Here is a 19,575-nt window from a genome sequence, read left to right on the forward strand (position 1 = left end):
CCAACGGTCGGATTTGAGCACAATGCTAACATTTCTTGCGGAGCAAGAAATGCTAATCTCTCGCAGTGAAGAAGATCATAGTCGCTTGCAGGCAAGTATTTACTCGGATCATAAAAAGATTTCTCTCGCATCTTTCATAGGTTGTAGGTAAGCATCACAGCCAATATAAGCAACGAGAACCTATACCCCGCTTAGTAGTACGGAGGTCCTATGAGTCAAAAGACTGAAAGAAGAGAAACTAAATGAATACTACGTCTCATTTTGTCTTCGACTTCAATCGTTGCAGTCAATTACTTCGAACGACAGTTTTTGAAGCAAAAGCTTTGCTATAACAGAAAACTTTTGAGGGGTCGATTTCTCCACATTAATCTTCCCAACACTATCACTTCAACAGATATAGCTTCTTCCTATCTGAAGTGCAGATATGCTTTGGTGAAGTTCCTCAAACTCAGCACCGGAGACAACATTCTCTTCGGTTGTGTATGGACTTTTCTCTCTGAGTGCCCTAGCAAACAAATTAGTCCATACATGTTTCTGTCAACAATCTCGAAAACATAAGGTAGGAAGATATTGCACCAACTATCTCCCCCCTTTTGGACAATTGTTGAGAAAATAGATCACATCGAATTATAGATAACGAATGGAATGTAATGCGAAGAATAATGAAAGAGGAGATAATATTATGAAGATAAGATATTCTCCCCCTTAAGATATGCTTTGTTTTGGAAAAAAATATATTTCTCTTCATACGAGTGCCATTGATAAATATTTCACACTAGAGTTCATTCAATGCACTCGGCAGTGTCTCAGGTAGTTCCTGTCACAAAAGCCTCGACAATGGTTAGAGGAGAAACATGGTGAGTTCTGTGACATGGATAAATCATGAAGTTTTTCTCAGAGCACAATTTTTGGATCCACACGAGACATAGTATTCCTACATGTTAGATATATGATTCGATTAGAGCAAGGTCGAATGATAATTCATTGCTCAGAGTGGATAAGCTTCGAAGGTATTTTTTCCTTGCAATAAGATGAAGCATATGATATCTGAGAGGAAACACACTTTGTCAGTGATAGTAGCCTTCATAAGGCATTTGTGCATCAACTGACTATATCTTCCTGCAAGGTTAGATTGATAAATAGTAATAAGATCATATCCAACCATTAGTTATGAATCATATAATGCTCCAATATAATATCATCATTTGTTGATTCTCTATTCGTCGAGGAGTAGTTTTGAATTCCTGTAAGATAATGTGACGCCCGGATAATTAAGATACAGTAAACACCTGCTATTGATGGCAGGTCATCACATTACTGTTGCTAATCCTTGCTTGATCCAAATGTTAGTTCAAACTCAAATTCAAATTGAAGCCCAAAATTCAAATTTCTCAAACATGTAAAATAAAATGTTCAATGTTTGACAAATATTCCATAAGTAATTATGGTGGTGACCAAACACTTTTGTAAAATATTAAAATGCCCTTTTGTGAATATAACAATGGCTAAAAAGAAATATTAAATGCTTTTTAAATTATGAAAATACTAAACTATTTTATTTTAACCACAAACTAAATGTGGCAGTGGTATAGTTAGTAAAACCAATTTAGATGTTGTTACTATATTTTATAAAGCTAATTTCTATTCAAAAATAAAAGAAAACTAAAACTGTAAAAAGAAAAATAAGAAAAAGAAAAGAAGCAAAAGAAAAAGAAACCCCTTGACTCCCAATGAGCCTAGCCCAACAGACCGACCCAGCCGGCCCACCTTGCCCTCCCAGTCGCTCCTCTTCCCTTCCTGTTCCTCTCTCTCGGTCGCTACAGGGGCTTGGTTGCCCCCGACAACCTCCCGGGCGCCGACGCTGGGAGGGGATAAGGACCCCCCTCGCCCCCTCGGTTCCCTTGTGTGCTCTCATCCACTTCACTCCCCTCGCTCTCTCTCTCTCTCTCTCTCTCTCTCTCTCTCTCTCTCTCTCTCTCTCTCTCTCGGCCACACACTCGTCCCACTCCTCCAGATCCATCGCCGAGCGGCCGTCGCCGCCCGCCTCACTCTACCGCGGCCACCGGCCACCTCTCGCCTTGTCGTTGCAACCACGATGACCGCCATCATCCGCTGCATCCACTACGGAGACGAAAACGAGCCGAAACCCTCTCCATCGTCGGATCACCGTCTTCTTCCACTATGCTCTGTTGAAATAGAGTTGTACAGGGATAGGACTAGTGTTTGAATTGTAAACCTCTCCTATCCTTTCTTCTGTCTAACTCCTCCTCTACCGGCCTTCTCTATGTATCTCTCGATCAAACTCTTGATCGATCATCTTGTAAGCCACGGCAACATCCATATAAATACAAGTGCGGCCCGAGAAAAGGGTTTAACGCTTCCCACGATATTTTACATGGTAATCAGAGCATCTTCTTCCTAGATCGAGAAGAGATCGCATCTAGCCTACCCAAACCTCGCCATGACGACCGCCTCCACCCAATCAAGCACCATGAGTGCGCTCACCACCTCCCTCGCCTCCTCATCCACCTTTGCCCCTTAATCCACCAGCACCCAAGCCATGTCCCTTGGGGCACCACCGCAGGAGAAACTCACGAGGAACAATTTCCTCATGTGGAAAGCCATCGTGCTGCCGCAAATCAAGGGCGCACAGATGGCTCACCACCTCGATCCGACGAGCCAGGCGCTGCCGGAGACCCTCACCGTCACCAAGGACGGGAAGGAGGAACAGATCGTCAACTTTGCACGCCACCTCTGGTACGCTCAACAACAGCAAGTTCAAGGTTTTCTGATGGGCTCTTTGTCTCGCGAGATCCTTGCACAGGGGGTCACGTTGCGGACTCCAGCGGAGGTATGGGTCGCGATTCATGCCACTTTTGCTGCCCAAACTCAAGCCCAGGCCATTAATACCCGCATTGAATTGACGAATCTGAAAAAAGGAAACCTAAGCATGACAGAGTATCTTGCCAAAATTAAGATGCTCTCAGACAAGATCGCCTGCAAAGGAGCGCGTTAGGCAATGCCGAGATCGTCTCCCATGTCCTTGCTAGCCTCGACCTCGACTACAACCCGGTCGTGTCGGCTCTTGCAGCGCGGGTTGAGCCCGTGACTGTCCAGGAACTATTCACCCAACTGCTCAGCTTCGACGCACGTCTCAATCTGCTCCACGGGATGAACGTTCGTCAATCCTCTGCCAACGGTGCTTCACGTGGCCGAGGAACCAGTCGCGAGCGCGATCACCTGGGGCGTGGTCGTAGCAGTGGCAACAACGGGCGTGGACGCGGCAACAGCCAAAGCACGCGCCCTGGAGGGGGTGGCTACACCAACAGCAACGTCTCTGCGCGATCTGGAGGGGGCGGCTACTCCAACACCAACGCCTCCTCTGGATCATCCTCTTCCAATCGAGTTCGGTGTCAACTATGCAAGAAACCAGGGCATGAAGTCATGGATTGTTGGCACCGCTATGATGAGGATTATGTTCCTGATGCTCGCCATGTAGCTGCTGCAATCAGGGAACAAGGAGGTGGAGATGACACCATATGGTATGCGGATTCAGGAGCTACCGATGTGACACCCCAAAATTTTGGCCTTGTTTTTATTTATTAAAATGTTGCCAGGAAATAAAACTTTTCCAATTGTCAAGTTTTACCTTTTGTGGTTTTGGATTTATGCCTCTTGTGGGAAAAACCTTCAAAGTGTATTTTTGACTTGTGTGCCCTCTTTATAAAATCAATCCTTTATCAGTGGATTTATTTGCATAATTTTTTTTCATAAGTTTTAATTCTTATAAAATGATCTTTCATAAATTTGGAGCTCCTTTTTGCACTGCAACCATTTGATAAATGCTTCTAAAAATTCCACCAAAATTTGGGGATGTCATGTGATGGTTCCACATCACTTTTGTGCAAGAATACCTTCTGGCCATTGGAGATTTTGAGCTCTACACCAACTTTTACAATCTGGTCCAGTAAGCACTTTTGCACTACAACCCATTTAAATATTCTTCTAAAAATTCTTCCAAGTGTTTGGAGATGTCAGTGGATGCATACCATTCATCTTCAAGCAAAAACCCAGGGATGTTCTTTGGAAAATTTGAGTGGATCAGCCTCTTTTGCATTCTGGTCCAATTTGATGATTTGTACTGCAACCTTATTTTTCCTTGCTCTAGTAACCCTGAGCTTTCTCCTACTTGTAGCCCTCCCTACCAAACTCTTAAGTCCAGGAGATTGGGCTCATTGGAGGCTTTGAAGTGCATGCTTTAAACCCTTTTTCTTTCTGTCCAAAACTGGAGTTTTGCAAAGCTTGCACTATCAACTTTCTGTTTTTGCCAAACAAACCTTACCACCATCTCCTGCATCTAAAGAGACCCTGATCTAGAGATTTTGGCCACTCCAAGAGTTGCCTAAGTGCACTGGACATTATGTCGAACACCTGGTGTGCACAGTCATTTTTGGCAAGCTCTCTGGTTTTGCATTTTGGACTTGGACTCCTGACCTATCCACCTTGTCCACTAAGTGTCTTGCTACACCTACTTCCATCCTGTGCAGTGCCAGCCCCACCCTCGAGCTCTAGAGCGCGCTGGCATTTCGTCGAGCAGGTGCCGTGCGTGCTCTGGGCGCGCCAAGAGTGCACGTTTTGCACGCGCGCGCACTACGCCGACACGCCACACTGCCGCACTCGACGCGACCTGACCCTGGCCCCCTCTGCATCGCTGAACCGCGCACTAGCCGCCCCCTGCTCCACGGTATCTCTGACGCCCTGCTGCGCCGCTGGCCACGCCCTTGGCGGCACGCCGGCGTCGGCAGCGGATTCCGCCGTGGACGGAGCCGCCCAAACCACCAGCGCGCGCCAGCTGCCTCAGAGCACAGGCCGTGCTTATCCTCCCACTCGTCGGGACACGTTCGTCGCCGCCACGATGCCCTGCAACTACAGCAACGGCTGTCGCCGGCGATCCTATCTTCTACCGCCACGGTCCGACCTCGAGCGCCTATATAAAGGAACCCCGAGCCCCTCCGAGCATTCAGGCGACATCAGACCCACCCCGTAGAGCTTCCCACGCAGTAGATCGACCCGTAGTGGCCGTCTTCCTCAACTCCGGCCAGCTCGGCCGCCGCGAAGCTCCGGTGCGATTCGTCGCAGCCGGCCACCCTTTCGCCAATCCAGCGCCACCAAGAACTTCCCCGTACTCTTGCGGAACTGCCCAGCTACCCAAGCTCGATCGGTGATCACCGGAACCCAAATGTCATTCCACCACCGTAGCTTTCCCCCGCCACGGAGCTCGCCGCCGGCGACTCCTTCCACCTCCGCCGACCCAACAACCACCCAGAGGATCGCCGCGGTCTAGCCAACCCATCCCTGCCCGCAGATGCCCTCGAGGAGCCGCCGTTCATCGCCGGCGACCGCCGGAGCCTCGCCACCGTTCGGGCACCGAGAAAGGAGGGAGAGGGAGACCAGTCAAACCTGACTAGTGGGCCCTCTGGACCCACTGTCAGCGACTCGCACGTCCGCCCTCTCTCTGTTTAAGTGAAGGCGCAAAACCCCGCGTACGTTTCTCTGCTGCGAAAGCGTATTTCTCTCGAAGCATTTTCCTTTTTCTTGTTTTTATTATTTAAAAATAGAGTTGACCAAACTTTGACTGGCTATAACTTTTAAAATAGAACTCCAAATGAGTTGATTCTTTTTCCTACCTCTCTCAAATTTCATCTAGTTTATTTTAAGATTTATTTCAAAAATATTTGAGACAGGTTTTGGTACTGTGTTTGAAATATTTGTATTTGTGTATTTTGCAAAATAGGATTTTTGGAGGAAAAGGAAAGCTTCCAATAAGTGCATCCTTTGCATACTCTTGAAGGCAAGCATTTCTGAACTCTGGCATAATATTTTGTTGAGGTGTTTTGATGCGATCACAACACCTTGTGACTTGGAGTATGTGGTAGTTTATGTATCGGTATAGTCTCGTGCATGAGTGCACTTTGGAGTTGTTTTGTGGTCAGCAAGGATACACTAATGATTTGGATCATCCTCGTGAGCTTCTCTTGCACACCGGTAGGAAGCCGGGAAAGTCGTGGTCTTGGGTAGACACGAGCTTGTCCCTAATCCCTCGTCGAGACAAGTATGCCCGGCATAGCATGGTGAGGCTCGAGGAGTGGTGATTTATTTCACTAGTGGTAATATTGTTGGTGGATTCTTGGACCACCTGAGTCGGTTGTAGACCGAGTCTTGATCAATAGCTTCCTTTTTGTTGGTACCACCACTTGTCCCTGCAGGGGACAGGGTATGGTTCAGTAGGTTGTCAACCCCTTTCCAAAGCACACACCGTACAGAGAGGCCGTGATGAGGGTCCCATGGCCATGGATTAAAGCCTGTCATTCGGTCCGGGGGCATGGGTGTTTCGGTTGTAGTCGAAGGGGATAGCTTCCCCAGTTTGCGCGCGGTATAAATTTTGTGATCCCATGCTACGTCGAGGTTGTAGCCTCCCCACTTAGAGTTTTGCTTGGCAGGTGTCGTGGGTGATTCCAGACACTGGTGAGTTAAGCTGGTGTGTGCAGGTCAGGCGTGTTTTCAATCAAAAGACCGTAGACGGAATTAGTCCCGAGGGACTAAGTAATCCCGTTACTCGTGGAGAATGGTACTCCCTCTGCAGAGGATATATCCTGTTGGATAGTCATGTTCTTGAGTAAAGACCACAGTCTGAGTTGAGTCTGGTAACGGTATTCGGATGGAGAACGATTTAACTAGAACTCTGTAACGGTATTCGGATGGAGATACGACTTGGCTAAATTATCGGTTTTCGGATGGAGAAACGACTGTACTAAATACTGTTTATGATTATGGTACCTATGGATTATGATCTTTATTATTTTGGACTAACCATTTATATTACGTATATTATTGAGTATCCCTGGGATGGTCCTACCTCCTGGATATTCGCTGTGATTATTTTCTTATAAGCCCCTTCTGTGGTGTCGCTTAGACGCCCGACTGCGGTGTTCTTTTATCTTTTATAAGCCCTTTATGTGGTGTCTCCCCGACGCCCGACCGCGGCATTATTATTTCTGCATTTTCCGCTCGAGGAGTCATTCAGACACTCGTTTGGCACCTGTATTATTTTTCCGCATTTTCCGCTCGAGGAGTCTTTCAGACAATCGTTTGGCACCCCAGTATTTTACTTTGAATTATTTTAACCACATGTGTGCATCATGGTTTTCGTACCTTTTCGTGACAGACGTGTGATCACATAATAATCCAGAGCATCTTTTTTATGATTTATTATACCCGTGTTCTTAATGTTTGCGAGTAAATTCAAACGTACTCACTGGCTTGTCCCTGGCTATTGTCTTGGCCAGATCCCTTGCTCGGAGTTAAGCATCGCGGTGACAACCTCGGAACCTACGCGTTGACGTGTGCAGCTTCGCGAAGATAGGAGTTATCCTGGTCAGCTGTTCTTGTGGGAAATGGAGTCCCATAGACACAGATGTATCCAATCGCTTCCGCCCTCGATCATTAGAAACCAAATGTTGTACTCCTAGGCCTGAATGGTCTTGTACTACATTTTTGTGTACTTGCTTGGAGTTCTTGTATCAAGTTGGTACCTCATCAGCTAACAGTAATCCTGGGGCTGGTGAGCTCACAGACCGTTTTTCTGGGAATTTATATCCTGAAAATCCGGTCGTGACAGACTTGGTATCAGAGCCAGGCTGACCATTGGCTAATCCTATCTTAGCCAGGTCAATAGACTTAGGATAACCAAACCACCGGACCTTAGCCTGACCCCGGTCAAGCTTCCCGCGTAAGGTAGCCCCACAGTGACCCGACGCCCTTTTCGGCGGACGGTGCCCAACCTATCAGCCTAGCCCGTCGATCACGCGCTAGTGACCGACACCCAACCCGTCTCTATCGCAAGTGTGCGGAGGAAGACTCCGTCCCCTTTCCCTATAAAAAGGGCACACTAGCCACAGCACAGCACAGCCTCTTTTCCCCAAACCCAGCCACGATGCCTGGCCCCATTGTTCACAATGAGACCACAGCGACCAACCTTGGAGGTTTTGTGACCATGCTCGCAAACCTCACCCGCCGTGCCTATGCGTTAGAAGAGCCTCCTGAGTATGTTGTGTACCAAGGACCCATGTACGGTGAAAGCCGTCAGTATTGGGCCACTGTGCACATCTACGGTAGGGGTCTGTCGCCAGAACGCCCCTACAGGTTCACTGGAAGGACAACTCCCTTCGAGCCACAAGCCATCCACCTGGCAGCCCGAGAAGCTATAGTTCAACTCCGGCACTTGTCGCCCAGAGTTAACTGTCGCTCGTTCTACTACTACCCCAGTCGTAACGGGTATGGTAGGCCGCCCCAAGTTGCCAACGGAGACCACGAGACGGATCCTGCGCTATTGCATCTGGTGTGCTATGTAAGCGCACTGGAGCAGCTGTTCGACCAGGTCACTCTTGATCTGATCGCAGCTCGTGGAGAGCTGGTTCGCCGAGCCCCGGGGAGAAGAGAAGCGGAGCCCGACACCGACAACCCAGTCGTGCTGTTCGGACACCCGATCGATCCCTTGAGGTCTGCGCCAGCCATCAACCAGAGCACTTTGGTGACCCCAGAAGCGCTTCGTCGCCTTTTGGAAACCCATTCCAACGGGATTTGGGCCAACAACCCCCGGGATGGTCATCACCATCTCCCCGACCCTGCAGCACCTCAGCCTCAACCAGCAAACCCCGACGGTGAGAACCGTGGATAAGCATCGGCGTCCGCAAGGCCAGCCCACTTAGACATTAACGAAGTAGACTAAGTCGCTCCAAGTTGTATCGAGCCTTAGTTTTCCTACGCTTTGTAATGTGTGGCCGTGTATCGCCTTTATTGCATGCTATCTGTTTGAGTGCTCTTGTTTTGGAGTAGTAGCTATGCATGTGTACGTTGGCGTACAGTTGCCTTTTCCGGGCGCAGCTACCTAGACCAACCCCGTCGGCACCCACAGTAATGCGTCACATTTATGTGATAGCATCTCTGTGGCCTTGACCCGAGTACAGGATCGGCAGCGAGTTAACCTTCACCCCGGTGATTAATCCCAGCCCAGGTGCTATATAAAGGCCACTTCGTGACCTTGCCGAGCACCCCTCACAATTGTGCGCAGCACCCACAGCCATTCCTTGCCATGTCGACCCCTAGTATTTATCTGAGAACCCCAGACGCGACCCCGGGCAGTTTTGCCAAGTTATTGTGGGACTTTACCTGCAGTACTATGAATGCCACCCATCCACCCCAGTACGAGTTGCTCAAATCGAGGATCACTCCTTCCACCTTGAAATATTGGGCAGTGGTGCACATCCCTCCCGCCTACCCAAACCAAGACCCAACGGAAGTCTCCTTCGTGGGGAAATCCATGCCGACTCCGCATATGGCCATAGAAGCTGCTGCGTACGAGGCGCTCACTCGCCTTCGGTTCGAAGTGCCCTATGCCAGCGAGCGAGGATACTATTATTTTCCGAGCCGTGCAGCACCCGGAGAAGTTGCATCTTTTCCCGGTGGGCGCATTGAGAGAGATCCAGTACTGGCCAACCTTGCCCAGTATGTCATCGCTCAGGAGCGTTTAACTCAGCGAGTAATGGGCTATCTCCAGAGCCTCGCTGATTTAAATCCTCGGATCGCCATTGGCAGGCCACTGAGGCCTGACCAAGAAGGGCGCATTCATCGTCTGGTCAACCCGCTTCCCCTGATAGAAGAGGAGTGTGCCCCAGTGCCAGAGGCATTTTCTCAGGACCCTGTCTTTTTACCGTTTTCCATGTAAACGCCTCCGATGTATTTATTGTCCCAGTATTTGTATTTATGTGTTGCAGCATGTTCGTAAAATCCTTGTGCAAACGGATCCGATTTTCTTTAGTTCCTGTTTTGTGAGCAGTGTTACTGCTGTTAGTTTTGTTTTAATTATTCCTTCTCTCGCAACATGTTTTCAAGGAGATTTCTCTTCCCCGAGTTATTGCTGCGTATATATGCATTTTCTCGACATAGATTTTTATTCGCGCAGCATCATTACAGCAAACTCTCCGCAGCCACCACTCGACCACGAGCACTGTTACAAATCCTTGAGCACATTTTTGCGCCTATCTAACCACACTCGAGGACACCACAGTATCAGTGAGAGAAATTTGTGAGTGTTCATTCGAGCGCGAGCTGTCCCGGCACTCCGACGGCAGTCAGCCCCGATGCCGTGCCTAATCCACATGATCGCCGCCAACGCGAAGAGCTAACACTCGTGCGGCAGCATCACGACAATAATCCAGGATCATCGCACACAGCAGCACGGAGAACCCCAGCAGCACCGCCAAGCCTCCACACACCAGGACCACATACCAGTCCGGCATTGCCTCCGCCATTAGAGCCTCGGCTCGAGCTCCTGCCAGCAGCTATGGAGGAGAAGGAAGGAGAAGTGGAAGCGAGGCCCGGTGTGAGGAAGAAGAGAGGAGCACCGCGGGCGTTTTATAGCCCGAGATCGGTGTACGGTGGGTGAGGTCCACCAGCGCCACCCGTCGCTCGGCCGCCGGTGTTCGGAGGCGAGTCCGCGAGCAGTGCCGACAGCGCCCTGGCCCGCGAGGTGAGTGCACGCTGCACCGGCAGCTAGCACGCCGCGCACTACCGCGGTACGGCCTCGATGCCCTACGAGCTAGGCATCGCCGGTGGAAGAAGCGCGGGAGAGCGCGCGAGAGAGAAAGAGCCAGAGGAAGGAGAAGAGGCCGACAGTGGGCCCTGGGCCCACCTGTCAGCCAGAGAGAGCACTGTGCTCTCGGGTGCGACCAGCATTTTTTTTGTAATTTAGAATTTATTCTAAATTACTGTATCCCGTAGAAATATCTCGTTTTCCCTAACCGTGGATTTTTCCACGCTACACCAGTGTACCACACTGTGGTTTTGCACCACTTATTGCCCTCTCACCGCAGCCGTTTTGTTTTTGGGAAATTGAAGGTTTTCTTTGATAAAAACAATTTTATTTCAAAACAATTCTTGATCAGAACAGTTTTTAACAAATCTCGTGGACGAGATTTTTCTTAAGGGGGGTAGTGTTGTGACACCCCAAAATTTTGGCCTTGTTTTTATTTATTAAAATGTTGCCAGGAAATAAAACTTTTCCAATTGTCAAGTTTTACCTTTTGTGGTTTTGGATTTATGCCTCTTGTGGGAAAAACCTTCAAAGTGTATTTTTGACTTGTGTGCCCTCTTTATAAAATCAATCCTTTATCAGTGGATTTATTTGCATAATTTTTTTTCATAAGTTTTAATTCTTATAAAATGATCTTTCATAAATTTGGAGCTCCTTTTTGCACTGCAACCATTTGATAAATTCTTCTAAAAATTCCACCAAAATTTGGGGATGTCATGTGATGGTTCCACATCACTTTTGTGCAAGAATACCTTCTGGCCATTGGAGATTTTGAGCTCTACACCAACTTTTACAATCTGGTCCAGTAAGCACTTTTGCACTACAACCCATTTAAATATTCTTCTAAAAATTCTTCCAAGTGTTTGGAGATGTCAGTGGATGCATACCATTCATATTCAAGCAAAAACCCAGGGATGTTCTTTGGAAAATTTGAGTGGATCAGCCTCTTTTGCATTCTGGTCCAATTTGATGATTTGTACTGCAACCTTATTTTTCCTTGCTCTAGTAACCCTGAGCTTTCTCCTACTTGTAGCCCTCCCTACCAAACTCTTAAGTCCAGGAGATTGGGCTCATTGGAGGCTTAGAAGTGCATGCTTTAAACCCATTTTCTTTCTGTCCAAAACTGGAGTTTTGCAAAGCTTGCACTATCAACTTTCTGTTTTTGCCAAACTAACCTTACCACCATCTCCTGCATCTAAAGAGACCCTGATCTGGAGATTTTGGCCACTCCAAGAGTTGCCTAAGTGCACTGGACATTATGTCGAACACCTGGTGTGCACAGTCATTTTTGGCAAGCTCTCTGGTTTTGCATTTTGGACATGGACCCCTGACCTATCCACCTTGTCCACTGAGTGTCTTGCTACCCCTACTTCCATCCTGTGCAGTGCCAGCCCCACCCTCGAGCTCTAGAGCGCGCTGGCATTTCGTCGAGCAGGTGCCGTGCGTGCTCTGGGCGCGCCCAGAGTGCACGTTTTGCACGCGCGCGCACTACACCGACACGCCGCACTGCCGCACTCGACGCGACCCTGGCCCCTCTGCATCGCTGAACCGCGCACTAGCCGCCCCCTGCTCCACGGTATCTCTGACGCCCTGCTGCGCCGCTGGCTGCGCCCTTGGCGGCACGCCGGCGTCGGCAGCAGATTCCGCCGTGGACGGCGCCGCCCAAACCACCAGCGCGCGCCAGCTGCCTCAGAGCACAGGCCGTGCTTATCCTCCCACTCGTCGGGACGCGTTCGTGGCCGCCACGATGCCCTGCAACTACAGCAACGGCTGTCGCCGGCGATCCTATCTTCTACCGCCACGGTCCGACCTCCAGCGCCTATATAAAGGAACCCCGAGCCCCTCCGAGCATTCAGGCGACATCAGACCCACCCCGTAGAGCTTCCCACGCAGTAGATCGACCCGTAGTGGCCGTCTTCCTCAACTCCGGCCAGCTCGGCCGCCGCGAAGCTCCGGTGTGATTCGTCGCAGCCGGCCACCCTTTCGCCAATCCAGCGCCACCAAGAACTTCCCCATAGTCTTGCGGAACTGCCCAGCTACCCAAGCTCGATCGGTGATCACCGGAACCCAAATGTCACTTCACCACCGTAGCTTTCCCCCGCCGCGGAGCTCGCCGCCGGCGACTCCTTCCACCTCCGCCGACCCAACAACCACCCAGAGGATCGCCGCGGTCTAGCCAACCCATCCCTGCCCGCAGATGCCCTCGAGGAGCCGCCGTTCGTCGCCGGCGACCGCCGGAGCCTCGCCACCGTTCGGGCACAGAGAAAGGAGGGAGAGGGAGACCAGTCAAACCTGACTAGTGGGCCCTATGGACCCACTGTCAGCGACTCGCACGTCCGCCCTCTCTCTGTTTAAGTGAAGGCGCAAAACCCCGCGTACGTTTCTCTGCTGCGAAAGCGTATTTCCCTCGAAGCGATTTCCTTTTTCTGGTTTTTATATTTAAAAACAGAGTTGACCAAACTTTGACTGGCTATAACTTTTAAAATAAAACTCCAAATGAGTTATTTCTTTTTCCTACCTCTCTCAAATTTCATCTAGTTTATTTTAAGATTTATTTCAAAAATATTTGAGACAGGTTTTGGTACTGTGTTTGAAATATTTGTATTTGTGTATTTTGCAAAATAGGATTTTTGGAGGAAAAGGAAAGCTTCCAATAAGTGCATCCTTTGCATACTCTTGAAGGCAAGCATTTCTGAACTCTGGCATAATATTTTGTTGAGGTGTTTTGATGCGATCACAACACCTTGTGACTTGGAGTATGTGGTAGTTTATGTATCGGTATAGTCTCGTGCATGAGTGCACTTTGGAGTTGTTTTATGGTCAGCAAGGATACACAAATGATTTGGATCATCCTCGTGAGCTTCTCTTGCACACCGGTAGGAAGCCAGGAAAGTCGTGGTCTTGGGTAGACACGAGCTTGTCCCTAATCCCTCGTCAAGACGAGTATGCCCGGCATAGCATGGTGAGGCTCGAGGAGTGGTGATTTATTTCACTAGTGGTAATATGGTTGGTGGATTCTTGGACCACCTGAGTCGGTTGTAGACCAAGTCTTGATCAATAGCTTCCTTTTTTTTGGTACCACCACTTGTCCCTGCAGGGGACAGGGTATGGTTCAGTAGGTTGTCAACCCCTTTCCAAAGCACACACCGTACAGAGAGGCCGTGATGAGGGTCCCATGGCCATGGATTAAAGCCTGTCATTCGGTCCGGGGGCATGGGTGTTTCGGTTGTAGCCGAAGGGGATAGCTTCCCCAGTTTGCGCGCGGTATAAATTTTGTGATCCCATGCTACGTCGAGGTTGTAGCCTCCCCACTTAGAGTTTTGCTTGGCAGGTGTCGTGGGTGATTCCAGACACTGGTGAGTTAAGCTGGTGTGTGCAGGTCAGGCGTGTTTTCAATCAAAAGACCGTAGACGGAATTAGTCCCGAGGGACTAAGTAATCCCGTTACTCGTGGAGAATGGTACTCCCTCTGCAGAGGATATATCCTGTTGGATAGTCATGTTCTTGAGAAAAGACCACAGTCTGAGTTGAGTCTGGTAATGGTATTCGGATGGAGAATGATTTAACTAGAACTCTGTAACGGTATTCGAATGGAGATACGACTTGGCTAAATTATCGGTTTTCGGATGGAGAAACGACTGTACTAAATACTGTTTATGATTATGGTACCTATGGATTATGATCTTTATTATTTTGGACTAACCATTTATATTACGTATATTATTGAGTATCCCTGGGATGGTCCTTCCTCCTGGATATTCGCCGTGATTATTTTCTTATAAGCCCCTTCTGTGGTGTCGCTTAGACGCCCGACTGTGGCATGCTTGTTGTTCTTTTATCTTTTATAAGCCCTTTATGTGGTGTCACCCCGACGCCCGACCGCGGCATTATTATTTCTGCATTTTCCGCTCGAGGAGTCATTCAAACACTCGTTTGGCACCTGTATTATTTTTCCGCATTTTCCGCTCGAGGAGTCTTTCAGACACTTGTTTGGCACCCCAGTATTTTACTTTGAATTATTTTAACCACATGTGTGCATCATGGTTTTCGTACCTTTTCGTGACAGACGTGTGATCACATAATAATCCAGAGCATGTTTTTTTTGATTTATTATACCCGTGTTCTTAATGTTTGCGAGTACATTCAAACGTACTCACTGGCTTGTCCCTGGCTATTGTCTTGGCTAGATTCCTTGCTCGGAGTTAAGCATCGCGGTGACAACCTCGGAACCTACGCGTTGACGTGTGCAGCTTCGCGAAGATAGGAGTTATCCTGGTCAGCTGTTCTTGTGGGAAATGGAGTCCCATAGACACAGATGTATCCAATCGCTTCCGCCCTCGATCATTAGAAACCAAATGTTGTACTCCTAGGCCTGAATGGTCTTGGACTACATTTTTTTTTGTACTTGCTTGGAGTTCTTGTATCAAGTTGGTACCTCATCAGCTAACAGTAATCCTGGGGCTGGTGAGCTCACAGACCATTTTTCTAGGAATTTATATCCTGAAAATCCGGTCGTGACAACCGACCATGTCACCAATGAACTTGAGAAGCTGTCCATGAGGGAGAAGTACTTCGGCAACAATCAAATTCACACAGCTAGCGGTGGAGGTATGGATATATGTCATATTCGTCAAGCATCTATTAACTCCCCTAATCTTAAACGTGATTTAATTCTTAAAGATGTCCTTCATGTTCCACAAGCCGACAAAAACCTTGCATCTATGTCTCGTTTGACTTATGATAATAATGTCTTCTTTGAAACTCATCCTACGTATTTCTTTATAAAGGATCGGGCAACGAGGGAGCTCATCCATCGCGGTAGATGCATTGGAGGCTTGTATCCCATTACATCCGGAGCACTTAACCGAAAGCGTCGTCGTCATCAAGTTTACTCTGCCGTCAAGCCCTCCTTGGCAAGATGGCATCAAAGATTAGGACATCCTTCGTCGATCATAGTCAACCAAGTAATGAATAAAGGCAATCTTCCATTGTCATCTAGTCAAAATATTGAGTCAGTTTGTGATGCTTGTCAATGTGCAAAGAGTCACCAACTTCCCTATCCTAGGTCAAATAGTGTGTCTCATGCTCCATTGGAACTTATTTTTAGTGATGTATGGGGTCATGCAAGAGATTCTTTTGGAAGAAAGAAATATTATGTTAGTTTCATCGATGATTTTAGCAAGTTCACTTGGATATACTTGCTTAAATTTAAGTCTGAAGTTCTCTCTGTTTTTCAAGAATTTCAAAAACTTGTTGAACGTCAATTTGATAGGAAAATCATTGCAGTCCAGAGTGACTAGGGAGGAGAGTATGAAAAACTCAACTCTTTCTTTCGCAATATTGGTATTGCTCATCATGTATCTTGCCCTCATGCTCATCAACAAAGCGGCTCTGCTGAGCGTAAGCATCGTCATATTGTTGAAGTCGGTCTATCTCTTCTGGCTCATGCATCAATGCCACTCAAATATTGGGATGAAGCCTTTATTGCCACCACTTATCTTATCAATCGTCTTCCTAGTAAAGTAATTGGTAATATTACTCCCTTGGAAAAATTGTTTCATCAAAAAACCTGACTATAACTATCTCAAAATCTTTGGGTGTGCATGCTACCCCAATCTTCGTCCATACAACCGACACAAACTTGAATTCCGTTCCACTCAATGTGTTTTCCTTGGCTATAGTAATCTTCACAAAGGGTACAAGTGCCTTGAAGTTTCCACTGGACGCATATATATTTCTCGTGATGTTGTATTTGATGAAACAATATTTCCTTTTGCAAAGCTTCATCCAAATGCCGGAGCCCTACTTCGTGCAGAAATTGCACTTCTTTCTGACTACATTCCTAGTCTTGATCACGGCGGCGAGTTAAATAGTGCTGATCATGTGACTAGTTCCAATTAAAAAGGAAATTTTAATTTTGGTGTTAAGTGTGCAGATTCAGACTGTCATTTTATGCAAGAGAATACAAACAAGGGTAGCAGATCCCAGGCTGATTCAGGTGGCAGCGAAGGTGCGCGATCCGGGGAGGATCCAGCAGACAGTGCGGCAGGTGCGTGATCCCAGAAGGATCCCAGTGCGCGGCATGCAACAGCGGATGTGGTGGCCGACCGCCCCAACAGCGCGGGCCCTTCTACCCCAGCCAACGTGGGCCAGCGCGCCTCGCCAATCGTCGCACACGCGCGGGACGGGCCAGCGGCCGACCGAACGACCAGCCTGGGGCCCAGCATAGACGGCGCGCCTGCTGGCGCGGTAATCACGAGGGGGATTTCTGGCTCCCTGGTTGTCTCGGATCGGGAGCTGGGCGATGCAGGGGATCCGGCGGGATCTTCTGTGGCTAACAATTCTACTGCTGAACCAGCTACACTGAGATCTTCTGTGCCAAGTGATACCCGAACTAATGTACCATTGCAAGCACATGAACTTCCATGTCGACATACTAGATCCCAATCATGTATTTTCAAGGAAAAGGAGTACAAGGATGGTACCATAAGGTATGATAAAATCAAACGTGCTTTCCTTACTAGTATGGGTGAAGCAACTCATTTGCATGATGCACTTGCTAATAAAGATTGGAAAGAAGCCATGGATTAGGATTATGAGGCACTCATGAAAAATAAAACTTGGCACTTGGTACCATCATAAAAGGGCAAAAATGTCATAGATTGTAAATGGGTGTATAAAATTAAAAGGAAGTGTAATGGGAGCATAGACAGATATAAAGCTAGATTGGTTGCAAAAGGTTTCAAACAAAGGTTTGGTATTGATTATGAAGATACCTTCAGCCCCGTTGCTAAACCAGCTACTATTCGTCTTGTATTGTCTATTGCTGTTTCCAGAGGTTGGAGCTTAAGGCAGCTAGATGTTCAGAATGTGTTTCTTCATGGTGTTCTGGAAGAAGAGGTTTTCATGCGACAACCACCAGGTTATGAAAATAAGAGCACACCTTATCATGTTTGCAAGTTAGATAAAGCTTTGTATGGTTTGAAACAGGCCCCAAGAGCCCGGTACTCAAGGTTGAGCACAAAGTTACATCAACTTGGGTTTACACCGTCTAAAGCTGATACCTCAGTATTCTTTTACAATAAAGGCAATGTTACTATATTTGTCCTGGTATATGTTGATGATATAATTGTTGCTAGTTGAGTACAGATGCTACTACCTACCTGCTTAAGGATTTAAAGATGGAGTTTGCTCTTAAGGACTTGGGGTATCTTCATTACTTCCTTGGCATAGAGGTTAAGCAGTTGAAAGATGGTATACTTTTGTCACAAGAAAAATATGCAAATGACATTCTCAGGAGAGTAGGATTGGAAAATTGCAAGCCTGTAAGTACACCAATCTCAACTTTAGAAAAACTCACAATTGACATTGGAGAGGCTCTTGGACCTAAGGATGCAACAAACTACAGGAGTGTTGTAGGTGCATTACAGTATTTAACTCTTACACGTCCTGACATCTCTTATTCTGTGAACAAGGTATGCCAGTACTTACAAGCACCAACTACCGTTCACTAGGCTGAAGTTAAAAGAATTGTGAGGTATCTCAAATTTTCAGGAGATCTTGGACTAAAAATTGTCAAGTCTCCTTCCATGCTTGTGTCTGCCTACTCTGATGCAGACTGGGCAGGGTGTGCTGATGATAGAAGGTCCACAGGTGGATTCGCAGTGTTCTTGGGTACAAATCTTATATCATGGAGTGCAAGAAAACAGGCTACAATCTCAAGGTCAAGTACTGAGGCTGAGTACAAAGCTTTGGCAAATGCTACGGCTGAAGTCATGTGGATTCAGACTATACTTTATGAGCTTAGAGTTGACACTCCACGAGCTGCAAGATTATGGTGTGATAATAATGGTGCTACCTATCTTTCAGCTAATCATGTTTTTCATGCACGTACAAAACACATTGAGGTTGACTTTCACTTTGTCAGAGAAAGAGTAGCTCACAAGTTGCTTGATATAAGATGGCTTTACAAAACCACTTACTGTGAGAAGGCTCGATGAGTTCAAATACAATCCCAACCTTGAAGTTCCTTAGGTTCAGATTGAGGGGGAGTGTTAAAATAGAGTTGTATAGGGATAGGACTAGTGTTTGAATTGTAAACCTCTCCTATCCTTTCTTCTATCTAACTCCTCCTCTACCGACCTTCTCTATGTATCTCTCGATCAAACTCTTGATCGATCATCTTGTAAGCCACGACAACATCCACGATATTTTAACGCTTCCCACGATATTTTACATGTTCGCCTGTGAGCTCCATCGAATCCGGCCACCTCAAGCCCTCCCGGAGCTGGCTTTGCACCACTACCGGCTCCCGGCGAGCACCGCGTGCTCCCCTCCCCCTACCCCTCCGTATTTGGCGTCGTAGAACTCTGCCCACGCCGCTCGGTCCCCGGCCATTGGCCGCGCTCGATGCGCATCGCGTTGCACTCATTCCCTGAACCCCCCGGTAACCGCACCGAGCTCACGCTTCACCTGCGTCGCCTCCCCGTGCTAGCTCCCCACCGCGCCCTCTGCGCACCACTCCAGTCGCTGCTGCCGCGACTGCTAGACCTGCTGCCGCTCTGCTGCTGCTGCGAGTCACTACTGCTGCTTCTTGTTGTTGTGCCTGCGCTACGGTCGTGCCTGCGCTCCCCATCGCCCATCGCTCTCCCGTACCGGCCCGTGTCCCTGGCCGCCCAGCTGGACGCGCCCGCGCACCGCGCGCCTGCACTGCTCGCTCGCCCGCCCGTCCGTCGTTCCGACACGGCACCTGCATCCGCACATCGCGCCCCACGGCCACGCGCGCGTGCTGCTCCGGCTCGCCTGCTGCTGCTTGCTACCACGGCGCTGCTGCTGCATCCTACTACTGCTGCTACTTACTATACTCTGTACTTCTAGCTACTGTAGCTACTTGCTAGCTTTTCTATTTCCACTATGACTAACCCT

At 48.2% G+C, this 19,575-nt stretch overlaps 1 pseudogene; it reads left to right on the forward strand.

The window, feature by feature from the left end:
• The first annotated feature begins 3,008 nt into the window (after window positions 1-3,008).
• Window positions 3,009-3,148, forward strand: LOC123126391 (uncharacterized; annotated as a pseudogene).
• Window positions 3,149-19,575: the final 16,427 nt, after the last annotated feature.

The sequence above is a fragment of the Triticum aestivum genome, chromosome 5D, assembly GCF_018294505.1.
Source record: "Triticum aestivum cultivar Chinese Spring chromosome 5D, IWGSC CS RefSeq v2.1, whole genome shotgun sequence".
Taxonomy (NCBI): domain Eukaryota; kingdom Viridiplantae; phylum Streptophyta; class Magnoliopsida; order Poales; family Poaceae; genus Triticum; species Triticum aestivum.